The sequence below is a fragment of the Lithobates pipiens genome, unplaced genomic scaffold, assembly GCF_037356315.1.
Source record: "Lithobates pipiens isolate NorthernLeopardFrog02 unplaced genomic scaffold, aLitPip1_a1.2 Scaffold_16, whole genome shotgun sequence".
In the NCBI taxonomy this organism is placed as follows: domain Eukaryota; kingdom Metazoa; phylum Chordata; class Amphibia; order Anura; family Ranidae; genus Lithobates; species Lithobates pipiens.
In genome coordinates, this window is record NW_027507748.1 from 67,614,129 (window position 1) to 67,626,781 (window position 12,653).

A 12,653-nucleotide genomic window follows, 5' to 3' on the forward strand; every position below is an offset into this window, starting at 1 on the left:
CCAGACCCGGAAGTAGTCACTATGGATGCCTGCCAGAGCGGTTGGGGAGGCCCACTATCAAGACCAGGCAGCCCAGAGCCAGTGGCATATTCAGGCTCAAGGTTTGGTCTCAAACATTTTAGAGCTCAGGGCAGCCGTTTATGCCTTAAGGGCATTCACACCATTTCTGACGGACAAGAATGTGCTCATTCGAATGGACAACCAAGTAGCAGTGTCTTATGTTCAGAAGCAAGGGGGTACCAGGAGTGCCACCTTGATGGAAGAAGTTTGGCCCATCTTGGAATGGGCTCAGATACATCTAACAAGTTTAAAAGCAGTGTATGTCCCAGCGGCACAGAACATACTACCCGACTGCCTGAGTCGAGAAACGCTATCCAACAACGAGTGGTGGTTGAACCCTCGGACTTTCTCCCTCCTAACGGAAATCTGGGGAACGCCGGAAGTAGATTTAGCAGCCACTCCGACGAATACCAAGTGCCACAGATTCCTGTCAAGAGGTTCATTCCCATCGGTGGAGGGAGTGGACTGTCTAGTTCACCCATGGAACTTCAAGTTGGGGTATATATTCCCTCCAACTCCGTTAATTGTGAGGTTCCTATCCAGGCTTCGGAGATCCTCGGTGACGGTATTTACGATTATTCCACTGTGGCCGAGGAGGCTGTGGTTCACGACACTCTTACAGCTCAGCCTTCAACCTCCTGTTCCTCTCCCAATAACTCCGGATCTTCTGTCTCAAGGTCAATTTTTACATCCTGCATCAGAGAAATTGCACCTGATGGCCTGGAGATTGAGAGGGCTAGACTAAGAGCGCAAGGCTGTTCTCATGAAGTCAACCCTGATGCAAGCCAGGAAGGCCACTACCAATACCATCTATTCAAAGGTTTGGGGAAGATTCTGCTTCATGGCACAACAGAAAGGATGGAATTCCCTTTCTCCGGAACCCTCTCAGGTCCTGGAATTCCTCCAGTTGCGGGTCAACAAGGGTCTAAGCTTAAGTACCCTTAAAGGTTCAGGTATCAGCTCTGTCAGCTAAAACAGATACTAAGTGGGCATTCCACCCATTGGTAATCCAATTTACAGAGCCTATCTAAACATTAAACCCCCCAGGAGGCCAGTCTTTCCATCATGGGATCTTTCAATAGTTCTCCATGCTCTCGCTTCTCCTCCGTTTGTTCCATTTGAAACTATCTCTTTATGGGACTTGACTTTAAAACTGTCTTTTCTCATTGTGATTACATCAGCTAGGGGAGTGTCGGAGATCCAAGCATTAAGTTAGTTCTCTTTCCTGACAAAGTAGTCCTCAGACCTTCCGAACACTTCATACCCAAAGTGGCAACTTCCTTCCATCCTTCACGGACGATCAGGGTAATCCTCATCCACTAGATGTCAAAACAACCATCATGAACTACTTAACTGCTACCACCTCTTTTAGGAAAACAAACTCTCTTTTGATCATTCCCCATGGAACCAGGCGTGGGCAAGCCGCCTCCTCATGCACTATTGCATCCTGGTTAGTCAGAACGATTAAAAAAGCTTACTCCACCCAGCATATGGCGATTCTTGAAGACATCAGGGCTCATTCAACTAGGGCAGTGGCTACCTCTTGGGCATTGTATTGCAGGGTCTCACCAGAGACAATATGCAGGGCAGCAACGTGGTCCTCCAGGAATACCTTTATTTCCCACTACAAGGTGGATTCTGCTCATTTATCCATGGCCGACTTCGGCAGATCCGTCATTAGAGCCAATTCTTCAGCATTATAAGTAATAAAATATTATTTTACTTGCACCCACCTGACTGGCGAGTTATTTCCCAGTGTGTGCTGCCATGAAGGCGTCAGGAAAATGGAAAATTGTATACTCACCTTTCTGTAATTTTCCTTTCCTGACGCATCTTCATGGCAGCACACAGTTGCCCTCCCTGTTTCTTTTGTGATGATATTTACAGAGAATGCAGCAGGGTGTCTCCCCTTCAAATTTATAGTTAATCCAATCCTGTCAGGTTGTGGGGGCGGAGTCACAACCAGTGTGTGCTGCCATGAAGATGCGTCAGGAAAGGAAAATTACGGAAAGGTGAGTATACAATTTTCCATTTTTTGGCCATCAAAGGAAACGCTATGTCTGGCAAAAACCCAACCCAACACATCGCATCACTCAAAGAACACCATCTTTTCAGCAGTCGGGACTGGGAAACTGGTCAGAGTTGGGGGAAAGATGGATGGTGCTAAATACAGGGATATTCTTGAGCAAAACCTGTACCACTCTGTGTGTGATTTGAGGCTAGGACAGAGATTCACCTTCCAGCAGGGCAATGACCCCAAACAAGCAACACTTGAATGGTTTAAGGGGAAACATGTAGATGTGTTGGAACGGCCTAGTCAAAGCCTAGACCTCAATCCAATATAAAATCTGTGGTTGAAGGAGCTGGAGCAGTTTTGCAAGGAGGAATGGGCAAAAATCCCAGTGGTAAGATGTGGCAATCTCATAGAGACTTATCCAAAGTGACTTGGAGCTGTGATGGCCGTAAAAGGTGGCTCTACAAAGTATTGACTTTAGGGGGGGGGTGAATAGTTATGTGCATTGACTTTTTCTGTTATTTTGTCCTATTTGTTCTTTGCTTCACTTGCTTTAAAAACCCGCTGTCTGAGCAGTACTCTTGAAATGTGGAGAGTTGTCGACCAAATCTTCCTGGGGTTTTTAGAGAGTGAAGCAATTGGTGAAGCTGTAGGGCATTCCAAAATAGCAGACGAATGGAACCTCATATGGAAGAGATGGAAGGCCAGTCTTCTGATCGTAGAAAGTGTGATGCCCTAAAAACAGTTATTCTGTCGCAGGGTAGAGAAATGACTGCCTCTCAGACCTGGGGGAAATTGTGGATTCCTGAGAATGGGCGTTAGGGGAGAGTCTGTGGTCGAGAGAGAGAGGCGTTTCCAACTACTTGTGCACAAATTTTAACTGTAAGGCCTATCGGGAAATTTTACGTTGGGCATTCCCTATTCTGACCCAATGATGTCTGGGTTTAGTCGAATCGTGCAGAGGAAAGGTTCCAGGAAAAGAGCGAAAAGTAGTGGGGGCGGTGGGCAGCCCTATCTCGTCCCATTTGTGATGGGGAAGGGGTCTGTTAAGATCCCATTTGGCTTTAACCTGGGCTTTCGGTATGAGTATATCTTGGTGATCCAGTGTAGCATATGTTCCCCCAGGCCTATATGGCATAAGACCGCAAACGTGAAGCTCCACTTCATTCGGTCAACTGCCTTTTTCAGCATCTGTTCCTAGTATGACACAAGGGGTTTGCATCTCACATGCAGTGTGGATAAGGTTCAGTACTTTAAGGGTGTTATCCTGCTTCTCTCTTAGGGATGAATCCCACCTGATCGAGATAAATCGGCGCCTGCAGATGATGTGCGATACGAGTGGCAATAGTCTTTGTAAATAGTTTGAGGTCACAGTTCAGGAGGGAGCTAGGCCTATAGGTACCACAGCAAGTTGGGCCTTTCCCCTCTTTAGGGATTACTGTGACATGAGCTTTTAAGGCATCTCTAGGAAAGAGTGTTTCTGAACCCACTTGATTGAACAGTTCCCCCCCATATGGGGACCTAGTAGTGGGAAGAAAAGCCTTTAATACGGTAGCGAGAAACCGACAGGGCCCGGGGCTTTACCTATCTTCGAGATATTGAGTGTCTTTAAGTTCTTCAAAGGTAATTGGTGCTTCTAACTCTCTATCTCAGGAGATAGTTGAGGGAGTTGAGAGGAGCTGATGTAGTTTTCTATTTGCGGCTGGGTTGGGGATTGTTTGTTGATTGTTGTTTATAGGGAAGAGTAGAAGTCTCTAAAGCTTGGTGCTTCTGTTTAGGTAGCACCGCCTTTTGCCCGTGGGGCATAATAATTTGAGGGATGTAAGAGGCCGACCTCTGTTCCCTAATTGAGCGGGCTAGCATTTTCACGCATTTATCGCCCGACTCATAGCTGAGTCTTCTGCCCCTTTTGTATGGCTGCCTTGGCTTGATATCTGAAGTCCATGGCTTTGTTTGCTGAGGGTAAAAAAAGATCCTGTTCAAGTGTCTGAGTTGAGGCATGTTTATGTTGGGCCTCTAGATTATGTATGTCTTGGAGGAGGGATAAAAGTTTCTCTGTACGTTGGCGTTTGAGCCGCGAGCCGTGTTTAATGAAAGCGCCTTTGATAACTGCTTTGTGGGCCTCCTATAAAATCCCCACGTCACAATCTGGTTGTTTGTTGATCTGAAAGTATTGACTCGGTTTCCTTTTGGATATCTTCCATCACCTCGGGCATCTGTAAGAGACTTTCGTTCAATTTCCAGACTCTGGATCTTGAAGAGGTGAGCTCTGAGATTTTGTACAACAGCTCCATCAGCACATGGTCTGACCATGTTCTCATACCAATCGCCAAGCTTTGCACCGCCTGTGGATATCCGTGCGGAATCAGGAAATAGCCTATGTGTGTGTAGATTTCGTGAGGGAAGGAGTAAAAGGTGTAGTAATCGCCAGACATCAACTAGATTGGCCTTGTGAAGGGATTGTGCCACGCGTTTGCGTATTCCAGGAGTAACGGAGGACAAGCTGGATGAGGTATCAACGTTGAAGTAAGGGAACATTGAAGTCTCCAACTAAGATCAACTGACTTGTGGAGAATTTCATAAGCAAGTCTATTGTGCGGGTGAGAAAAAGGTCTTGGCAGTTGTTAGGGGTATAGTTGGGGGAAGTTAAATGTCATTTTAACGTCCCCCCCCCCCCCCCCCCAACAACCCTTTGACAAACATAGAGTCCTGATGGGTCCGCTAGGGTGTCTTGGGAAGTCCAAGGAGGACGGTTGGATAGTATTACGGATATGCCTTTGGATTTGGCCTGAGAATTAGTAGCATGGTAGGCAATTTTTTTTTTTTTTTAAGATGGGTAGTTTATCGTCGCTAAAGTGCGTTTTCTTGCATGAACGCCACATCTGAATGTGCGCATTTTCAGATCCTGCAAAAGCATGCGTCTCTTTTCGGTGATGTTTAGGCCCTTGGCATTGAGCGAAATAATCTTAATTGTGTCCATCCCAGGGTAGGGAATCCACCCGGGAAGAGGTAGGGAGATAAGATAGAGGGGGCAGGAGATAGTTTCAGAAATTAAACTAGCTCAGAGTGGATGTATAGGTGTATTTAAAGGAGGAAGAAAAAAGAGTATCTAGTAACAAGAAGAGTAAATGGGTTCAGAGGGTAGCATGAACCTGCGTTTGGCCCTTGAAGCTATTATGGCAAAGTATTGCCAGTAGTGTGTATTCACTCTTCTAAGGTGCTCAGAGAACCAGCCAACATCTCCTTGTGAAATCAAAACTCACCAACACAGAAAGCTACCATTACAAACGCCAGAAACGCCTGTGAAACATGTCAGATCTCCCTGGAATACGGGCAACAGATCTTAATGCACTGCATTCAATGGCTACTTTGGATGGACTCAAACTAGGGCAAATAAAGCTTGCTAAGAGGCAAAGATGATCTCCAATAGTTCAGTATTTTATTTAAATAATTTTAAAAACCATGCATACAATATCAAGCAAAAGCACTCGCATTATAAGCCGCTGCCAACCCAGGACAGTGACGTCGGCATCAAACTCCATACCAATCTGATGTTCTCAAGGTGTGGATTGTTTCTTTCATTTTCTGCTTCTGGGACAGCAGGTGCAGAGAGAGGATCCCCCACCTGGGGCATTGAAAATATGACCATTTCAGTGCATTGTCCAGAGAGAACCAAATGTCTTATTGATCCTGGCAGGAAAGCCTTTGACTATATTTTAAAATTTGGATGTGGCTTAAAAGGGAACCAAACTCAAAACCCGCATCCAAGTCGTACATATGTGAACTTGGCCTAAAGGGAAATTATCGGATAGTTATTGGCCTCCATCAGGTTAAATAATAATTTCAGGCATTGGCATGTTCTACTTAGTTACAACTTGTCCCAGTGTAACTATGTAAAGTGTGTATATCATACCTGGCCAATGCCCCTGGAAGCTGGAAATCACTGGAAATAGATGCTGCTATTCCAGTGATCTCCACTTGCTTCCGGGTCCCATGTGGAGCAGCTGCTCTCCTGTATGGTGAATAGCGGCTTGGCCTGGGCGCCATTCAAAGAATGACTTGCAGAGCATTCTCTGGATGAAATGGAGAGGTGGGGCAGTGACATAACACTCTCTGCCTTATCCAATCAGAGAACGCTTTGCATTCATTCAGGAGGTGCAAATATTCGACAACTAGTGCCTATGCTGTACAGCCAACCTCCTCTATTCACAATGCATCAGGCCAGCTACTCTGCATGACTGGAGATCACGAATTCCAGATTCCAGGGCTATCAGCCAGGCATGATATATACATGGTTACATTGGTCCAAGCTGAACCAATGTAACTATGTATAACATGTCGCTGCCTGTTCTTACTTTTTACATTTTTCTTTGCTTGAATGGTGCCACTTCTGGTGGAGTATGTGTACCTGCCTTCATACAGTTTGTACCTGTCTCAGGGCCTGATAGAAGCCTTTGTTGACTAACGAGGATGTAAACCATAACTGAATGACATGAATTTGTTTCATAAAGGAAAACTTATTATTAATTTCCTCTTTTCATGTGATCATCTTAATTCTGCTGATCTCCTTCAGCCCCTTTGAAGCCACTTCCGGGCTACATACACCCCAGTGATGGGTGCATAGCACTTCATAAGGCAGAACAAGAGTAAACAACAGTAGACCATCCCTGTGTATTGTGTGTTGAAGCTGCCACTTGTAGTCTCTATCCGAAGCCCGTGTGACAGAGTGACAACACAGGAGCACGAATGGAAGTTGGGGACTAATATTTGTCATCCTAGCAGGAAGTACCTGTGGTGTGGCGTTCAATACAATATGTGGTGACTCTTTAATGTCAGGGTCACCACATATTGTATTAAATGCTGCAGATTTCAAATCTTAAAAGAGAAATTACAGTAACATGATGCACCTTGTGACTTGTTTACTGATTGGGTTTACCTACGCCATTAGGCACACAGTTCCTCTACAATGGAATGCTCCAGTATGTGCCATATGCCAAGATTATTTTTATAGTAATAGTATAGTGATAAAAAAGGAAAAAAGTTCACAACGGGGACAAATATGAGGATGGTTTGTATGATTTGTAAGAAAAACACGGTTGTGGTCACCCCTGCTGGGTTATGATTTCCAGGAACCCTTAGATGAAATAATATACACATCTGTTCATTTGCTCAGCCTACATCTCTTTACAGACGACACATTATACTTTGTTGGCATTAAGTTAAGCCAGTTATTACATGAGGTCCTAACCCCCACATCTGTTGAGGTTTGGCCACCTATAGATCAAATGCTTGGATGGAGTGCACACTAATCTGCTTTACATCCTATCAAGAGAAACGTTTCCTCTGTGGACTTATTTTGGATTTCGTTTTGTTTGTGCTTTCCTTTTTTTCTTTTTTTTTTTTTAAATATTTTTAAGGGGCCATAAACCTTTATGAAAAGTGTATCTAAACCTAAGAAAAATACTTTGCAGCTTCCCAGTACTTCCATATGATGGATGCAGTAGTTTTCTTTATTTTAGGGTTTTTATTGCATATATTCATCTGCCGATCCTGCCAGGTACACACTTCCTGTCCGAGGGTGACATTGCTCACTCTCTGAACTGTATCTATGGAGGAGCAGCATTGCTACCATAGGACAGAACTACAAACTCTCATCTTCATTCTCTTTTCTTCTATTGTCCTTTTTGGAGGGTGGATACCTTTTTCTGAGTAATGCTAATTTAAGACACAAATTACCCCCCCCTTTTTTTTCTTCTCTCTCGAGATTATTCTCTGTGTATCTGCAGATCTCTTTACCTTCTCAGTCTTGATTTCTCATCTTATTGCAAATGGACCCTACTGGATCAGGCATCCTGAAGTGAACCGGGAAGTGACTCTGGGGCATTTTGTCCCATTTGGGCGCCTTTCAGACTGGTCCTAGAAACTTCCCCAGTGGAATAGTCCTAAAGAGCAGTCCTTCCTGATTAATATTTCTCAGAAGCTTCACTATGCCCTTGCCCTGCACCCACCCTGCCCCCAAGACCTGGCATTCTAAGTCTCCCAAATCATTTGACAAGCCCTCCTCAGCGTGAAGGCACTCCTCCACTTTCCAGATTTGGGAGGACATCCGATGGCCTTAGTGGGTACATGTAATCTTAGCATACTTGATGTTTGCATGCAAGAGATGGTGTTTCAAGCTTAAGTTTCACTCGCTGCCACCTCTTCACTTTTGCACTGGATGGCCCCGGGAAGGGTGCCCCAGATTCTCATGCCACCATTTTTTTTGGTGGTACAGCTAATGCTCTCCAGCCCAAACCCCCCACCCCCCCAGCTTTTTTTTTTTTTCCCAGTCAAGGCTCACCCAAACAGGGCTGTGGCTGTTACTTGGGGTTTGTGGGTCTAGCTCTGTGACAGACCAAGGTGTCTGTCTCTATAACAGATTCCCTTAGGTGAATGTTGGCGTGGGGAACTCTTGCGCATTCTTTGCCCCATGACTCTTGAATTAATGGTTAGGCAGGACATACAGTACACTATATTACCAAAAGTATTGGGATGCCTGCCTTTACAGACACATGAATTTTAATGGTATTCCAGTCTTAGTCCGTAGGGTTCAATATTGAGTTGGCCCACCCTTGGCAGCTATAACAGCTTCAACTCTTGGGAAGGCTGTCCACACGGCTTAGAAGTATGTCTATGGGAATGTTTGACCATTCTTCCAAAAGCACATTTGTGAGGTCAGGCACTTATGTGGACAAAAAGGCCTGCCTCACAGCTTCCGCTTTAATTCACCCCAAAGGTGTTTAATTGCATTGAGGTCAGGACTCTGTGCAGGCCAGTCAACTTCCTCCACCCAAAACTCGCTCGTCTATGTCTTTATGGACCCATAGTCACACTCATAAACCTTGTGGACAGCCTCCTGAGAGGAGTTGCGGCTGTTATAGCTGCTAAAGGTTGGCCAACTCAATATTGAACCCTACAGACTAAGACTGGGAGGCCATTAAAGTTAATTTTGCGTGCAAAGACAGGCGTTACAATATTTTTGGTAATAGTGTATTTTCAGCAGGGCTCCTCTTACAGTTTGCCCCAGAGGCAACCTTTTGCATGACAGGTAGTGCTTCTAGTTTTCTCAGCTCCATCAGGGTTGTAACAAATCTCTCCAGTTTATGGTTCTGTTCTAACTTTCCTCTTCTGCCTACACTAGTTGGTCTGTTTCCTATGCACTTACTGCTTCAGTCATACTTACTTTGTAGGATTGAATCCTGGGTTCTCTGCTGGACAGGTTGTGATTGTAGGTTATGGGCATTTTGGGGGTGCTTCTCTGCTGAGTCTCACCCTTGTAAAATGGTTGCCTTACAATGTCTCAGGGTATGGAGTTCTTGTTTCTTGATCCTTTTGGGCTCAGGTGAATAAAATCTTAGGGCCTTCCTTCTCAACTGGCTGGGCTTTTCTTTTAAAGACTTTTCCTGTGTCTGGTGCCTGTTTGTGCCAGGGGCTTGTTCTCTTGCCTTGTTTAGCTTGTGGGTTGTTTACCCCCTCTTTAGTTATTATTCCACCTCTTGATGATTCAGGTTGCCAAACCTTTGAATGGTTTATGGTGTGGGGCTCCATTCTGTGTTGAGTATCTTCTGACTGTTCTTGGGTTGATTCTCCTGGGCTTGTTGGCTTGTTTCTGTTTGGCCACTCCTCAGAATGCTTTTTGAATCTTAACCGTATCTATCTGAATTCCAGTGTCCCTCAGTGGATAGAAAAAAAAAACAGGATTATTGTACCCACCATGAAGTACATGCATTAGGGACACAGATCCCACCCCTATCTTGATAAGAGAGATTAAAGTGACAAATAGATGAGTTTATAAGTGTTCTGCTTGCTCTTTGTGCTTCGCAAGATGGGGATGAGGGAAGAGACCTGTAAGTGACAGTGAAACTGCACCAGAGAAAGATTAGGTCCCCTCCTCTGGTAGACAGTGCTATGCTATGTGGCACAGCTGTGCAAATATCAGGCTGGATGGACAGACCTATAAATGTAGGTGTACATTTTACACAGCCCAAGAGACATAGGCAGCAGGTGTATAGATAGATGGTACAGTATGTGCTGGCATCTATCCAGAATTTCTTTTGGGTGGCCTAACTTTTGATGGTGATTAAAGTGGATGTAAACCCACTCTCAACCAATATTGCAGTAGTTTAGAAAGGCTATCTAGAAGGATATACACTCCTCCTGCATGTATACTTCTCTGTCAAATGTCTCCCCTCTGTCTGCTATGCGATCTGAAAAACTGCAGATTTTGTGGGTGGGTCTTTTTTTACCAGGGCTCAGTGGGTGGAGTCGTGATGTCAGTAGACACCCGCCCACCTCTACACTCCCCTTATCAACATGCATTTTCTCCTGTGTAATTCTTACACTGCACTTCTGCTATGATCACTAACATCCTGTCAAAACCTAGAAAAGTCCCCACATGACTTCAGCATGCCAAATCATGCTGAGGTGGGGAACAGCCAATCCTTGCAGAGCTGCTGAAGAAAGGAGTGGGAGGGAATTAAAAAAATAATGCATGTCTCTTAGGCTAGTGCAGGAGATATGTAAATTGCCTGTCACTCACAGCAAGGGGGAGGATTTGACAAAGTTTTTTTCTGTTTGTCAAGATTCATCTCACTGAACAATAAAAGATGATTGCTCAGAGCTGGATTAACTCTTTGTGGCAAGACTGGGCTCAAATGATAGGAAATCTTATACTCTACATTCTGTCCCGTGTGAAAGGGGCCATATCAGTAATGATCCGCCCCGTGATGATCCGCTTGCTCAGCGGGGATCGCTCCGTTGTCCCCGCTGAGCTGGCGGATAACAGGGCGGTCCCGGCACACTGTGCAGGGACCGCCCTGTCTGCTCTCCGCTCTCCTCTATGGGGATCGGATGCGCACAGACCGTCTGTCCGTGTTCATCCGATCTGCAGACAGATAGAAAAATAGGATTTTCCTCCGTCTGCAGAATCGGACAATTGCGGAGGCTTACAATATCGGGTGTCTGCAGATGTTCATCTGCAGACACCCGCTATCCCATAGGGATGCATGTATGTCCGTATTTCATCCGCAAACGGATGGATGAAATACGGACATATCGTCTGCATGTGTGAAAGGGGCATATGACATAAAAAAAATAAAAAATAAAATTCAGGTTTACATCCACTTTAAGGTTTGTTACTGGATTTTGACTGTTTTGTCTGCTGTTTGGTACAAAGTAAGAAAGTTCACAAAGTTCTGTAACGTGAACTTTTTTCCTCCTATCTCTGTTTGGGTTTCTTCTCGGTATGTTATGTTCTAGAACATCTTGACAGCTTCTCCTGTGAAGCAGAGTTTGTATTTGCTCTGTCAGGTTTGTTCTTTTTGGTTTTGTTTTTTGTTGACCTCATTGCATCAAATGTTTAACTGAATTCATCCACTTACAAGGTGATGGGACTTGTTCTGGCTGTCACTTCATAATTCATTTAGTATGTGTGAACTGTTTAAGAATGTTCTGATAAAATTTGGGAATTTGGACCCCACTGCCCGTGTGTGTGTGTGTGTGTGTGTGTGTGTGTGTGTGTGTGTAGTTGTACTCAGAAGTTTACATACCCTGGCAGAATTTATGGTTTCTTGGCCATTTTCAGAGAATATGAATGACACAAAAACATTCTTTCACTTATGGTTAGTGTTTGGCTGAAGCCATTTATTAATCAACTGTGTTTTACTCCTTTTTTTTTTTTTTTTAAATCATAATTGCAGCAAACTACCTAAATTACCCTGGTCAAAAGTTTACATACCCCAGTTCTTAATACCGTGTATTGCCCCCTTTAACATCAATGGCAGCTTGAAGTCTTTTGTGGTATTTGTGGATGAAGCCCTTTATCTTCCTAGATGGTAAAGCTGCCCATTCCTCTTGGCAAACATGTGGAAGAAGGTGCTCTGGTCACATGAAACCAAAATTTTACTTTTTTGCCTAAAAGCAACATGTGGCGGAAAACTAGCACTGCACATCACCCTGAACACACCATCCCCACCGTAAAACATGGTGGTGGCCGCATCATGTTGTGGGGATGCTTTTCTTCAGCAAGGACAGGGAAGCTGGTCAGAGTTGATGGGAATATGGATGGAGCCAAATACAGGGCAATCTTAGAAAAAAACCTTTTATGCCCCAAACACACGATCGGAATTCTCGTCGGAAAAATCTTGGATGTTTTTCCGACGGAATTCCGCTCAAGCTTGGCTTGCATACACACTGTCACACAAGTTTGAACTTTCGACTGTCAAGAACGTGGTGACGTACAACACTACGATGAGCCGAGAAAATTAAGTTCAATGCTTCTGAGCATGCGTTGAATTGTTTCCGAGCATGCGTAGGAATTTTGCACGTTGGAATTGATACAGATGATCGGAATTTCCGAATCAGAACTTTTCCCAACTGAAAAATTGAGAACATGCTCTCAATATTTTGCTGGCATAAATTTGGCCAACAAAAGTCCGATGGAGCATACACATGGTCGCATTTTCTGATGAAAAGCTCTCATCTGTTTTTTTTTTTTTTTTTTTGCTGTCTGAAATTCTGATCATGCGTACGCGCCATTAGA

The 12,653-nt window shown here is 44.5% G+C and overlaps 1 protein-coding gene across 1 annotated transcript in view; it reads left to right on the forward strand.

The window, feature by feature from the left end:
* LTN1 (listerin E3 ubiquitin protein ligase 1) overlaps positions 1–12,653 on the forward strand; it is a 174,210-nt gene that overhangs the window by 15,900 nt on the left and 145,657 nt on the right. The gene's annotated exons all lie outside the window — the stretch shown is intronic.